Raw genomic sequence first — 12,192 nt, 5'->3', positions numbered from 1 at the left:
GCTTGTCCTGAGTGGCTTCATTGACTTCATGATGTGTTTTTTAAAAAAGAATATGAGAGCTAAGCGAAAAAAAAAAAACCCTTATCTATCTCACCCTCTGTACAGTGAAGACATTATCCTACTCTGCAGCATTGTTTAAGTCTTTAAAAATAAAGGTCTAAGCCTGTAAAGAACCATAGAGACTGTGTTACTTTCTTCTCAAGTGGCCTGTAAAATCTTTCTGCAACGTGACACTCATGAGCTACAGAAAGAAAAATGTAAGTGTTAGTAGCAGACCTTTATTGAACATATAGAGGTCATCCACATGAGATGGCAACAGCGAGTGCCCAATCAGGCCTCATACTACTGTTGGTAAAAGCAGAGAAAACAAAAGATCATGTGTCAGTAACTGTATCCCGGGCAATCTTTTACTCTCTGTCTGCATCCTGAGAAAAAACACAAGAGCATAAAGCTCTCAGCCTGAAATTATACACGATGTACTATTATAGTTGAAAAATGACAGAAAACAGCCTGTACTTCTTTTGAAAATAAAAGCACAACAAAACAAACACAAATCTGCCTCATAGGTGGATGTGACAGAATATGACAGCAGCTATGCCTGCACTGTGATGCTCTCTGGGAATGAGGAACAGCTTCCTTCCTCTGCCTGCCAGATAAAAGACTCTTTTAACCAGTGCAATAGTATGTTGCAACCTTCAAGAGGTACTGCTTCACTGCACACCTAGGGCAATGCTGAAACAAGCTTCGGAGGCAGGATGGAAACCAAGAAGAGAAAAAGCAGTGAGGACACTTGCCCGGAAACAAAACAAGGAGTGCTTTTTGGGTGTTCAGCTCACAGTGCTTAATAGATAGATGTGCACTCTTAAATGCAGATCACTACATGAAGGGTCTGAACATGGAAGAGCTTGTCCAAGATCTGAACATAAGTTAATGACTGGTTACAAAAGCATTAAAACTTCAGGACCTTCCTTAAGGGACTAATCAATGGGACTGTAAACTATTCAGACTGAATTCCTTGGGAAACAGACCACTGCTACGGGATATTCGGAAAAAAGGCGTCTAAAGTGCCCTGAGGAAAGAAGCATTACGATGGGATTCTATAGCAATCACTCTAAAATCTATTTCATGCAATACGGCATACAAATTGCTTCTTTAAATAATTCAGTAAATAATTCAGTAAAATTGCATTGACTGTAGCCCTGGTTTAGAGAACCACAAGTTGGAATCTTCCTCTATAGAAGTCCTGAACCAACCTCTCCATCTTTTCAGACTTTTCTACACAGTGATGAAACCTTGCTTACTCTGCCTTGTTTCAGAATCAAATGGACCACAGTATTTTTAATGTTATTCAATATTAGATCTGGTTAAACATTTTTTCTTGAAGAGCTGGTGAACACTCTCATTTTTGAACCGCAAATGTTCTGATTCTATGAATTCTTGCAGAGCAAACAGCAGGGTTTCATTTACCTGAGCACGTTTCTGTGGGAGTCCCGTAGTTCCAAGCTACGTGCCACGGCCGCAGCCCCAGCCAGCACAGGTCCCGAGATCTGGCGTGATCCTGAGCCAGGATTCCAGGGCCCTGCTGTGACGTTCCTCTGTCCCAAGAGGGTTTTGCAGGATCCTCGGGCTGAGATCTCTGGGAGCTGAATCCTTAACGCATCCACTGGTGGGGGGGGGGAGGGGGAATGAGGTAGGATAAAATAATATAGAATAATTTCTAGCCCTGTAAAGAACCTCAGACATTTCCACCATAAATGAAGATGCAGAATGGCTTCAACAGTATATGTGTGTACTAATAACACACTAAGATCTAATTGCTTATGGCTAATGGCTTTTAAGGGAAGGAATCCCTTTCATTTTCTCAAAGTCCTTTTTAATTCGTGTTACAAATCTTTGACAATAATATTCCATGGTGCCTCAGATCAAATTCCATGGTTGCATATAGTAAAATGGTTTGAGGACTGTGATCTGTAAAGGTATCACTTTAACTTTTCAAGGCTTCATCTTCTTCTTTTTCTTATTTTTCAAGTTATCCAATAAATCTACATTTTCAGAAATATAACTTTAAAGTGTTATCCTTTTCTTTTTATTTCCTGATAAAAACCATTTGATAGGTTCTTTGCTGAGCAAATAATCCTCTGAAACCTTTGGGGGCATATTTCTTCATACTATTTGCAAAGGAGTCTCAAACAAAATATCTCTCCCTCTTCAGATCTTAGACACACATCTGATCAATGGTCCTCAATTAACAAGACAGTGAAATCCAGACTTGTGCTTAATAAAACTGACGCCTTCCCACGTTCCAAGAAAAGCTGTATCAACCAGCTCTCATTCCTTAAGAAATAACATGTCTTTCTACTGTTATTACTCATCTACAAAGTCTTTACAAGTACTGTTATTAAGCTCCTTTTGATGCTTGCTCAGAACAGCTCAGAGAGTGGTGATTTTGCATTGCCTTAGCTCTCCCTTCTCAGCAACACAGTGATTACAGACTTTGAAGCAATGCTTTGGAATTAACATTCCTATGGGCAAATTAATCTTTTTTGTAACATTAGTGTTTTCACAAAACGTGAATAAATAGGTTTTACTTTATCAGAAACAATTTCCTCTTTATAACAGGAATAGAAGCTTCTTCATCTTTGTATTTTCCAGGACATCTTTCTCTACTGTTTCCTTATTTCTTGTAACAAAACTATATCATTCATTCTCGCTAATGATTTAGGTTTCTACAACAGTTACTTAGGACGGTGACTGCCAGTTCACTAGTGTGATGTAGTGGTTAAGGCCCAAGCATGGGAAAACCTAGACTTCCTGTTAGCCACAGCTTCAGTATTTTTGTGCGTCAGTCCTGCATCTGCATAAGGGCAGCAATAATGATAGTTTAATTAAATCTGAAATTCTCATATGCAACAATAATGGGTGCCATACAAATTCTCAAGGTGGAGTGTGTATACACAGTTATGCCTCTAAATTCCAGTCGTGTAGCTAATATGAATTCTCACCTTACCAGCTACCACACCAAAGAAGTTGGACAAGAAAGTACAGATTCTGTGCTTTCTGGTAACACAGATTCACACGTAGCTAGGGTTTTTGTAGAAATATCAAAAAAATATAATGCTCTGAGTGGCAAAATAGCCAGTAACAGAGAGAAGGGTGAGTGGACACAAAAGAGACCAATCCTAAATCTGTTCTCTCTTAACTTCCTCATTAATGATCTGAAAAGAATGATAAACAGAATGTTAATGACATTTACAGATTATGAGGTTTGGTGTGGTGAAAGGAGAACACTAAAGCCAGAAGAGAAGTGAGAACAGTTAGAAACTTGGGCAGGAAATAAGAAAATAAAGTTCAGTCTGGAAAGTATGCAGGCTAATACATCTAGGGGGGAAGTAACCTGAAACACAGATATTCTGCAGCAGAGGGATTCAGCCAAAATCCCTCAGGGTGACACTGGATAGCAAATTATAAGGGAGCTTGCGAAGGAACACAGAAACAAAAATGCCAGTGTAAATTTAGGCTGTACATGTAGAGGCATAATATTGTGAACTAGGGAGATGATAGCTCCTGTCTGTGTAGTACAAATGAGACCACACCACAGATACTGCTTATGGCTACGAGCACCTCACTGCCAAAAAAAATCAGCAAGCTGGAGGTAGTTCAGAGAAAGCAACAGAAAGAAACATGTGGTTGTAGGGATTAATTTAGAGGAAAGCTTAAATGAACTAAATACCTTGGTTTGGCTAAATAGTTACTAGGAGGGGATGTGATTACATGCTTCAAACACTTCTGGACTGTTACCATCGAGGAAGAAGATAAATGGAAGGTATAGAAGATCTGGCTCTACATCTGCTTTCATAACGTCCATATGCTTGAAAAACACAGTCTGTGTTGTCTTCCACATGACCTCTTTCATCTTGCTTCAAATCCCTCTCAAGATGGATTTTTTTTCACAGGCCAAACTAAAAAGTTAAAAAGAAAAATGGTTCAGGTCAAATTTTATCTGGCTTGAAATATTGTTTTAATTTTATTTTCCTTTCTGCCTCGTTTAGCGAAGAGATCTGCAAAAAGGTTAGCCGTTTGACGGAAGAGTGCCACTAGTAGTAGGCGATGAGGGATTCTGGGTGAGTCTCCCAGTTTCTCCCGATAATGTGGTTCTATTTTGTACAAAATATGTAAATACTTACTGACAGCAGGACTGAAATTCAGATTATGTCATTTTTCAGGAGATTAATTTAACTTTTAAACCATGTCACTCAGTATAGAAGTATCTAGAGCCACAGGAATTGAAATCTGGTGGAGAATGCCTCTGAATACAAGATTTTGACATCTGAATGGTATCTGATTGAATAATGGTCTTTCAGAAGAAAAAGTCTGTTGGAAGAATTCCCTTCTCATTTGTTCTGAGGATGGGGTCTAGGATCTCTTTCTAAGACTAGCTTGAAACCTTGAAACAGTACATTCACAAAAAGTCAAAATAAATTATCTTGAGATCTCCAAAATAATTTTCCCTTTGATTCAATGTCAACCATTAACTGAATTAGACCTGGCTTTCTAAATAGCTTTAATGTGGCCATGTTAGCATTTCTGAGCAAATAATATTTTAAAATAAGCCAAGAAACAAAAATAAATCTCTGCTATAGAACCTGTTTAGGCTCTAAATGCTTCCTATGTAGATCTATTTGTCCGAGTCATATCCACAGCTTAGCTGATGCTTGCAAAGTCCAAGTCAATTTTGAGTTTGCTGGAATTAAACCATTAAAGAATTTGTTCAATTCATGATATGCAGTGTTAATTAACTAATGTGAAGTTAATTGACATTCTGAACTTGAGTTCACTATGGAGGATTTAACTTCTAACTGAATCTTTTCCAGTGGAAACATCTCTGATCTGGGTATGAGTCACAACTGTCTAGAATTAAGTAAGGAGCCAGAGTCATAGAAGTAGCAGTCCTAATTAATAGAGTTGAGTTAAAACGTTCAAGCTGACCAGGAGGAACACATTTTTTCCCCCTTCTTTATAAGCACTCAAGGATCTCCCTATGGGAATCTTATATGCTCCTTGACTACACGTTTCCAGACACTGAAGATTTAAGAAGTTGGTGTCTACATCTACATAAAAAAGACTTTCCGCTTAGTAGCAAGTTTAACTGTGATGAGCACTTAGTTTCCTGTTGCTGCTAGTGCTTTGGGAAACTGGGCTGCTTACTTGGGTTTCTAAGTGTGGATTAAATTGCCGAGTTTTGGATAATGCAGTTTTAAGCTGTTGGTCTTGACTTCAGCACAATTTCTTCAGGTGAAATCTCTCATTGAACACAATGGAAGCAGTTAAGGATAATATTGGAAAGGACCTCGATATCCAGCTATTTATGTTGATTGAGTCAACCATAAAAGAGAGTTGCATTGAAAAGATAATCAGCTCTAACTGTGTACTATTTTAAACCCACCAGCCTACATACTTTCCATAGGGAAAGTATTAATATGAACCTCATATATAGACATATCTCCAAAAAGCAGTACAAATATGACAAAGGTACTTGCATGTCAGTAGCATTTCAAGTCAATGACATTGTACTTTACAATAGGTTTTTGAGAAGGTGAACAGTGATTTTTTTAAAAGACGGTGTGATAGCTTCATTTTTACATTTTTTAGTCAAGGAAATTGTAGTTTGGGTTATGTACATTAATAATTTTCCTGATTTAGTTCTACACTTCTGTGAGATGCTAGTCCAAAAAAGTTTTGTGTTCTTATACAAAGGGCTGGAAGCCTTTCATATATAATCAGCATGGAATCCCCTGGGGCCATCTTACTGCATACTTTTTCAGAATGAAGTGAGTATAAATTGATGCATTTGTTCTAGTGTGATTACAGACATTCCAGCTCTTGTCAGACTCCATCAGGCCTTGTAAACATTTAGACAATTCTGAAAGAATTTATGCCACCCGTATTTTTGGCCATAAAAATATTATTATATTTTGACAAAAGTAACTATGATGGTACTGTTTCTCCCTCTCAGAGAAGGGAATGATCGGATCAGATAATCAGTCCAAATTTTTTCACGTTGTTGGACTCCAGTGCCTGAACACAATAAGGCTTCAAGAGCCCAAACACTTACATGTGCTTATGTGCTTATACCCTGGGGGTGCAATCTACTGTAATCATTCTTTTTTTCCAGCAGCCATTGATTCTTTCTGCACTGGTCAATACTTATTTAATTCCACAGCCTATTTTATAGGTTTCTTGGTTCTTGCATTCTATTTTGTGTAACCCATTAAATACGAACCAGTCTACTGTTTGTCTGAATGTCCTTGAGCTTCACAGCAAATCAAATGAGCATTCCCTAAAGAATCTGGCATTTCCACTGAAAATAAAATAGATGCAGATTCTGGTAAGCATGAATCACCTTTTTAATTAAAATGTGATTTGTATTATAGAGGCAAGGACTAGCTAGTTGAAAATATCCTTGCCAGATACAGCTTCCAATGTAAAATGAAATAACCACTGTATAATAGAAATGAATTCTCTCTAGAATGAGGGCTTGGGTCTCCTTTCTCTTTTGCAAGAAGACTGGCAGTTCCAGGTCTATGCATTCCTTTTCAATTTACACTAATTAAGTTCCTATGCTCTTAGACTAAGAATTGATTTCCCCTACCAAGGCTATGAATTTTACAGCCATTATGCACATGTGTAAGGTGAACACAGCATGATAACAGCTGAGAAAACAGTAAATTGTACTAGTCTGTCTATTGTAACGACTGGGATTGAGCATCATAACACTACATGACTTTTACTTTCACATACTAATCACAGAATCACAGAATTGTTTAGGTTGGAAGGGACCTCTGGAGATCATCTAGTCCAACCTCCCTGTTCAAGCAGGGTCCTCTAGAGCATATTTCCCAGGATCACGTCCAGACGGGTTTTGAAGATCTCCAGCGAAGGAGGCTCCACTACACCTCTGGGCAACCTGTTCCAATGCTCTGTCACCCTCACAGGAAAGAAGTTTTTTCTCAGGTTTAGGTGGAACTGCCTGTGGTTCAGTTTCTGCCCGTTGCCTCTTGTCCTGTCGCTGGGCACCACGGAGAAGAGATTGGCCTCATCCTCTTGACACCACCCCTTCAGATACTTGTACACATTGATGAGATCGCCTCTCAGTCTTCTCTTCTCCAGGCTGAACAAGCCCAGCTCTTGCAGTCTTTCTTCATAGGAGACATGCTCCAGTCCCCTCATCATCTTGGTAGCCCTCCGCTGGACTCTCTCCAGTAGCGCCATGTCTCTCTTGTACTGGGGAGTCCAGAATTGGACACAGGACTCCAGGTGAGGCCTCCCCAGGGCTGAGGAGAGGCGCAGGATCACCTCCCTCCACCTGCTGGCAACACTCTGCCTAATGCACTCCAGGATCCCCTTGGCCTTCTTGGCCACAAGGGCACACTGCTGGCTCATGCTTAACTTGTCCACCGGCACTCCCAGGTCCTTCTCCGCAGAGCTGCTTTCCAGCAGGTCAACCCCCAGCCTGTCCTGCTGCATGGGGTTATTCCTCCCCAGGGGCAGGACCCTGCACTTGCCTAGGTTGAACTCCATGAGGTTCCTCTCCGCCCACCTCTCCAGCCTGTCCAGGTCCCTCTGAATGGCAGCACAGCCTTCTGGTGTGTCAGCCTCTCCCCCCAGTTTAGTGTCATCAGCAAACTTGCTGAGGGTGCACTCTGTCCTTTCATCCAAGTCACTGGCGAATACATTGAACAAGACTGGACCCAGCACTGACCCCTGGGGGACACCACTAGCTACAGGCCTCCAACTTGACTCTGCGCCATTCACCACAACCCCTCTAATCATTCTATTGAACTCCCCAGGACTACTCGGCTAAACAAATCTGCACAAGTGTGTTAGTGTTGATAGAAATACCACTAGTTCTCAAACATTTTTGAAGGATGTAGTTCATACTAAGAGTTTATTCTCATATTTTCATTTTAAGTGCTAAATATCTGTACACATTTCTGGCCTCTCAGTCCTAAAACCACCAGGTTTACCTATTTTCTGTTTATGTGGACCCTGAGAAAGGATGAAGATAATTAGGATGCATCTCCCTTTTTCTTTTTGTTTTGCGAAAAAAATGTATCTCCTTTTGTTAACCCACATTAAGCAGCAGGGATACCGTGAGTATGAAAAACCCAATAAGATGTCTGAACTTCCTGATCACAAGAAAGATACAGGCTTTCACAGTGATATTGTTTCTGTTGTGTATCCCAAACTGGAAGAATACCTTCTGCTGCGTTTCTCTTCCTTTGTCTGTGATATTCTGGCCATTTCACAATCTCTTTATGTCTTTGCCCGGTGGACCCCTGGAGAAATGAAAAAGGAAGAGGCTTTTATTATTTGTTTTGGGTAGATGGACGATGGTGGAACTTTATCAGTAAGAAGCATTAGCCCAAAAAAGGTTTTATCTGTAGTTCACCCTAATCATTACCAGCTGGCAGTTCATGGGGTGAGAATGTAAGTGAATATATGATAGGGACCTAGCACGGTACAGGGCAGTTAGAGAAACCCAGCTAGATTTATTCACGTTTCTGCTGCTTGTACTTTTCCGAGTTTTAATAATTCATGTACTCTCTTCAGGCAGGACATTAGAGTTTGTTAGCACACCATACACAGGAATACATACTAGCAATGTGTAGGACCACTCTTTAGTGAAAGAACTGAGAAGTGCAATCTTTGCTCAGCATGATCAAACAGCTTCTCTTTAAAAAAAAAAAAAGAAAGAAGGAAAACACTGGCAGTTCATTTTTTATGGGGCTAATCTGAAGATATCTGGCAAACTTACAAAGCAGCTAGATATTTTTAAAACAATAAACAGGTGCCATTACATGAAGTAGTAGATACTGGCACTATGGCTGACTGGTTAGCGTTTTCTCCTAATCATGGCCTGGTATATGTTTTCAATTTTTTTGAAAAAAATTGACTGAACAGTTGGCCTAAGTTATCAGGCTCCTTAAAATAAATACAAACTCTTATAAAAGAAAATTAACTCATACTCTTTGATTAATAAAACCACTACTTTTTGACTGAACCCAGTCTAGTAACAATTTCCACAACAGTGTTACCAGAGAACGTTGCTACTTGATGATCTCTGCAAAGATTAAGGAGAAAATGACTGAATGTCTGAAAGCTGTACTAGCTTCCAGTAATGTGATGATTACAGAGGCATTTTAACAGTGAAAATAATGAACTATGGATACCAAGTCACTCTTCAGAAGACCTTTTGGCAAAGTTTCATCTGGAAACAGTGTGGGCCCACACAGAGTTGGCTCTGTGCAGGCTGAAAAGGATAACCAGCAAGATGCAGTTCCAGATTCAGCCAGGCATCTGAGGACATGAATAGTCCCATTGAAGTCAAGGAGATTACTCACGTACTTGAAATTAACCATGTATTTAAATATCTTTCTGAAACGGACGCCTACACTTGCAGAATGGTAGCAGGAAACTGGTTTGCCAGGCACTGGCTGCGAATCAGCTTCTTAATGTTTGTTTGGAAAGTCTGTCAGAGCTTTCCCATGAAAAGGTACATTTCTCCACCCAAATGAATTGCCAGGATAGCTAGGGGCAAGTAGTTAAAACAGATAAAATATTCTTTTGCCTTGTTCTTTAAGAAGAATATGCTGGGGCATAGAGTAACCTCTTTTCACTTTGCCTTGTGTGTCAGGAGAGCCAGTTTTTACCTGGACTTGATTTTCTTCCATTTGAATCTTAATGAGTGTGCTTATTACTGTAGCAAATCCTCCTCTTGGGAAGCGCTTCTGAAGATGAAATTAAATAAGAAGTGCTGATTGTTTTGCAAAATGTTAGTCATGCTTATTGGTCTTAAATATGGCCCACAATATTATTTAAGAATAATACCCCAACAATATTATTTAAGAACTTTGAAATGGAGTCCCAATCACTGCCAATGATCAGCATTTTCAGCTGAAATGAAATTGAAACTGAAGGAGAAGATGGTATTTTTGTTGTCATTTAACTTCAAGTAGAGCAAAATAGAGGGACGTCAACGCCCATGCTTTAGTATTTATTATGAAAATAATACGCTCCAAAAATAGTCATTCTTTTTAAACTAGCTTAAACAGCAAAAAGAGAGACAGTGATCCTTGCGCCTAGAACAAAAACCTGCTGAATTTCTAAAATGACATAACCTTCCTAGCTAACTATCCAAGAAATGGCTATGGTGTATTCATCTTACAGACTGCATTTTGTACACCAAAAAGATACAATATATAGAACTCATGAGGATCTGTTCAGTATATCAGCTCAATTTTTCCTTAGAGGATGAAAGTTATAAGCTGTGCTAGAAAGTGAGATATCTACAGCAGAGAGTAATATCTTGTCAAGAGGAAAAGGTAGTCCTTGGTAAAGATACGTGACTTCAGGTACTTTGGCTTTTTTCCAGTTCCTGCTTTGAACTTCCCACATTATCAGGGACAAGTCACAAACCTTTGTACCTTGTTGCTGCATATCAAAAATGTGGATAACTAGCTCTTCTGTTTTGTTTCTTGTTTTCTTTGCGGCAAACCCTAGACTATCTTAGTGATGCTTTGACACAACAAAGCCCTATTTTGAGTGTAATGCCAACAAACTCCTGAAATATAGATAGAATATAGATTGTCACCAAATTAAGGAATTGAATCTAAGCAATAGACTTTGTCCTCTCACTGCTACTTTTGGCTAATATTAAAACTATGTTTACTGTACAGGTTAATACAAACCAATAGCTGGCAAAACATGCAGTACACTTCTGAAAAGCGAGTTGGATCCAGTAGCAGCTTTCCCTTTCTGCCAGGATTCCACTTCTGACTGTTAAAAGGGGCATGGTAGGGTTTCTTCCAGGCTTTGGCCCATGTAGAAAAAGGAAAAGGGCTGGGGCAAGAGGTGGAAAAGGCAAGCACGCTACATCATCTTAAAGGTTGCATAAAATGATGTCCTCTGTGTTCAGAAACAGCCTGTGAAAAGGAACTATGGCTTGTCATTGAATGCCTCAGTGTACGTAGCCATGAGCTCTGTAATGACGGAAATGAGACAGGCTAAACAAATGAGAGGCAATTATCTTTCTATTCGCTCTCTTTCATCACTGCTCCTACTTTGTGCTGTTGGTTCTTAACCACTGTCTGGAACCGAGACTGAACCAGCATCTATTGCAATTGGATGCATTATAATTCATTGCCCCCTCTCTGTAACTCCTTATCTTTCTCACCAAACATTTCTCTTCAATATCATATGCATGCTAATAGCCTCTGAAGTTTTGCATCAAATAATCTGAAATTGATGGAAACGTGTTCCTTTTCCAGGCCCGGCTGTGAGAAAACTCAGCACAGAAAGCCGTGAGTTCATTTCTGACAACATGGCTTCTGTCCAATAATATGTCAAATTTGTCAAAACTGTTCGACTGAAGTTCTTCATTATCACACACTGGTGAAATGATTTGCCTGAAGGGGAAACAGAGCGTTAATACAAGGAATGAATTGCACGTTGTTTGCAAGAGACTGTACTGGTACAGTCTTCTGTGTACTGTACATTCCAGTAACCACCCCAGGTCCTCTCTCTGGTTGATATTCATCCGTATAAAAGCATAAGAGTTCCCAACCGAGTACCCAACCGAGGATGGGTAGCACGAATCAGTCATGTCTCACAGGAAATGTTTCCCAGATCAGATTGTATGCCTCCCAGTTTTAAACGATGGCAATATATCATTTTTATATCGTCCATGATTCATCAGCATGGTGACATGGCAAATTTGGCAATTTATGCTTTAAATATTCCTGTCATAATTTTAAGATATAACTTCCGTTCAGAAATATAGAGAAAACTGAATATGGACTTCTTACTGCCCTATAATATGCTTATTGTTTGGTTAGGTTTCCAAAGGATCTGAGTATGTGGATGTTATCTTATAAGCCTTGCAAAATTTTTGAACTCCTTCCTGAGAAAGAGCACAGTAAATTTCTCTACTTTTCTAAATAGATCTTATATCTTTGTGAACTAATAAGAGCTTAATAGTCTTACTAGAATTTGGTTGGCCCAAATCATATGAGGAAGAGGAACAAAGCTCCATAATTTAACACACTTGAAGGTAAAATAAGAAAGCCATGAGAATTAAGAGGATTCACAATGTGTTGCAACGTGATGAAACCTTGGTGTTAAGAATGACTTCCT

At 39.4% G+C, this 12,192-nt stretch overlaps 1 long non-coding RNA gene across 1 annotated transcript; it reads right to left on the bottom strand.

Annotated features, from left to right (window-relative positions):
- Positions 1 to 1,477: 1,477 nt before the first annotated feature.
- On the bottom strand, positions 1,478 to 8,337 carry LOC138064610 (uncharacterized). Its single transcript, XR_011137846.1, has 3 exons — positions 8,258 to 8,337; positions 3,731 to 3,959; positions 1,478 to 1,663 (listed from the first exon to the last, which is right to left on the bottom strand). It is a non-coding gene; the product is annotated as an uncharacterized lncRNA (long non-coding RNA).
- Positions 8,338 to 12,192: the final 3,855 nt, after the last annotated feature.

This window comes from Struthio camelus, chromosome Z (assembly GCF_040807025.1).
Source record: "Struthio camelus isolate bStrCam1 chromosome Z, bStrCam1.hap1, whole genome shotgun sequence".
NCBI lineage: Eukaryota > Metazoa > Chordata > Aves > Struthioniformes > Struthionidae > Struthio > Struthio camelus.
This window is presented reverse-complemented; position numbering and strand designations above follow the sequence as displayed.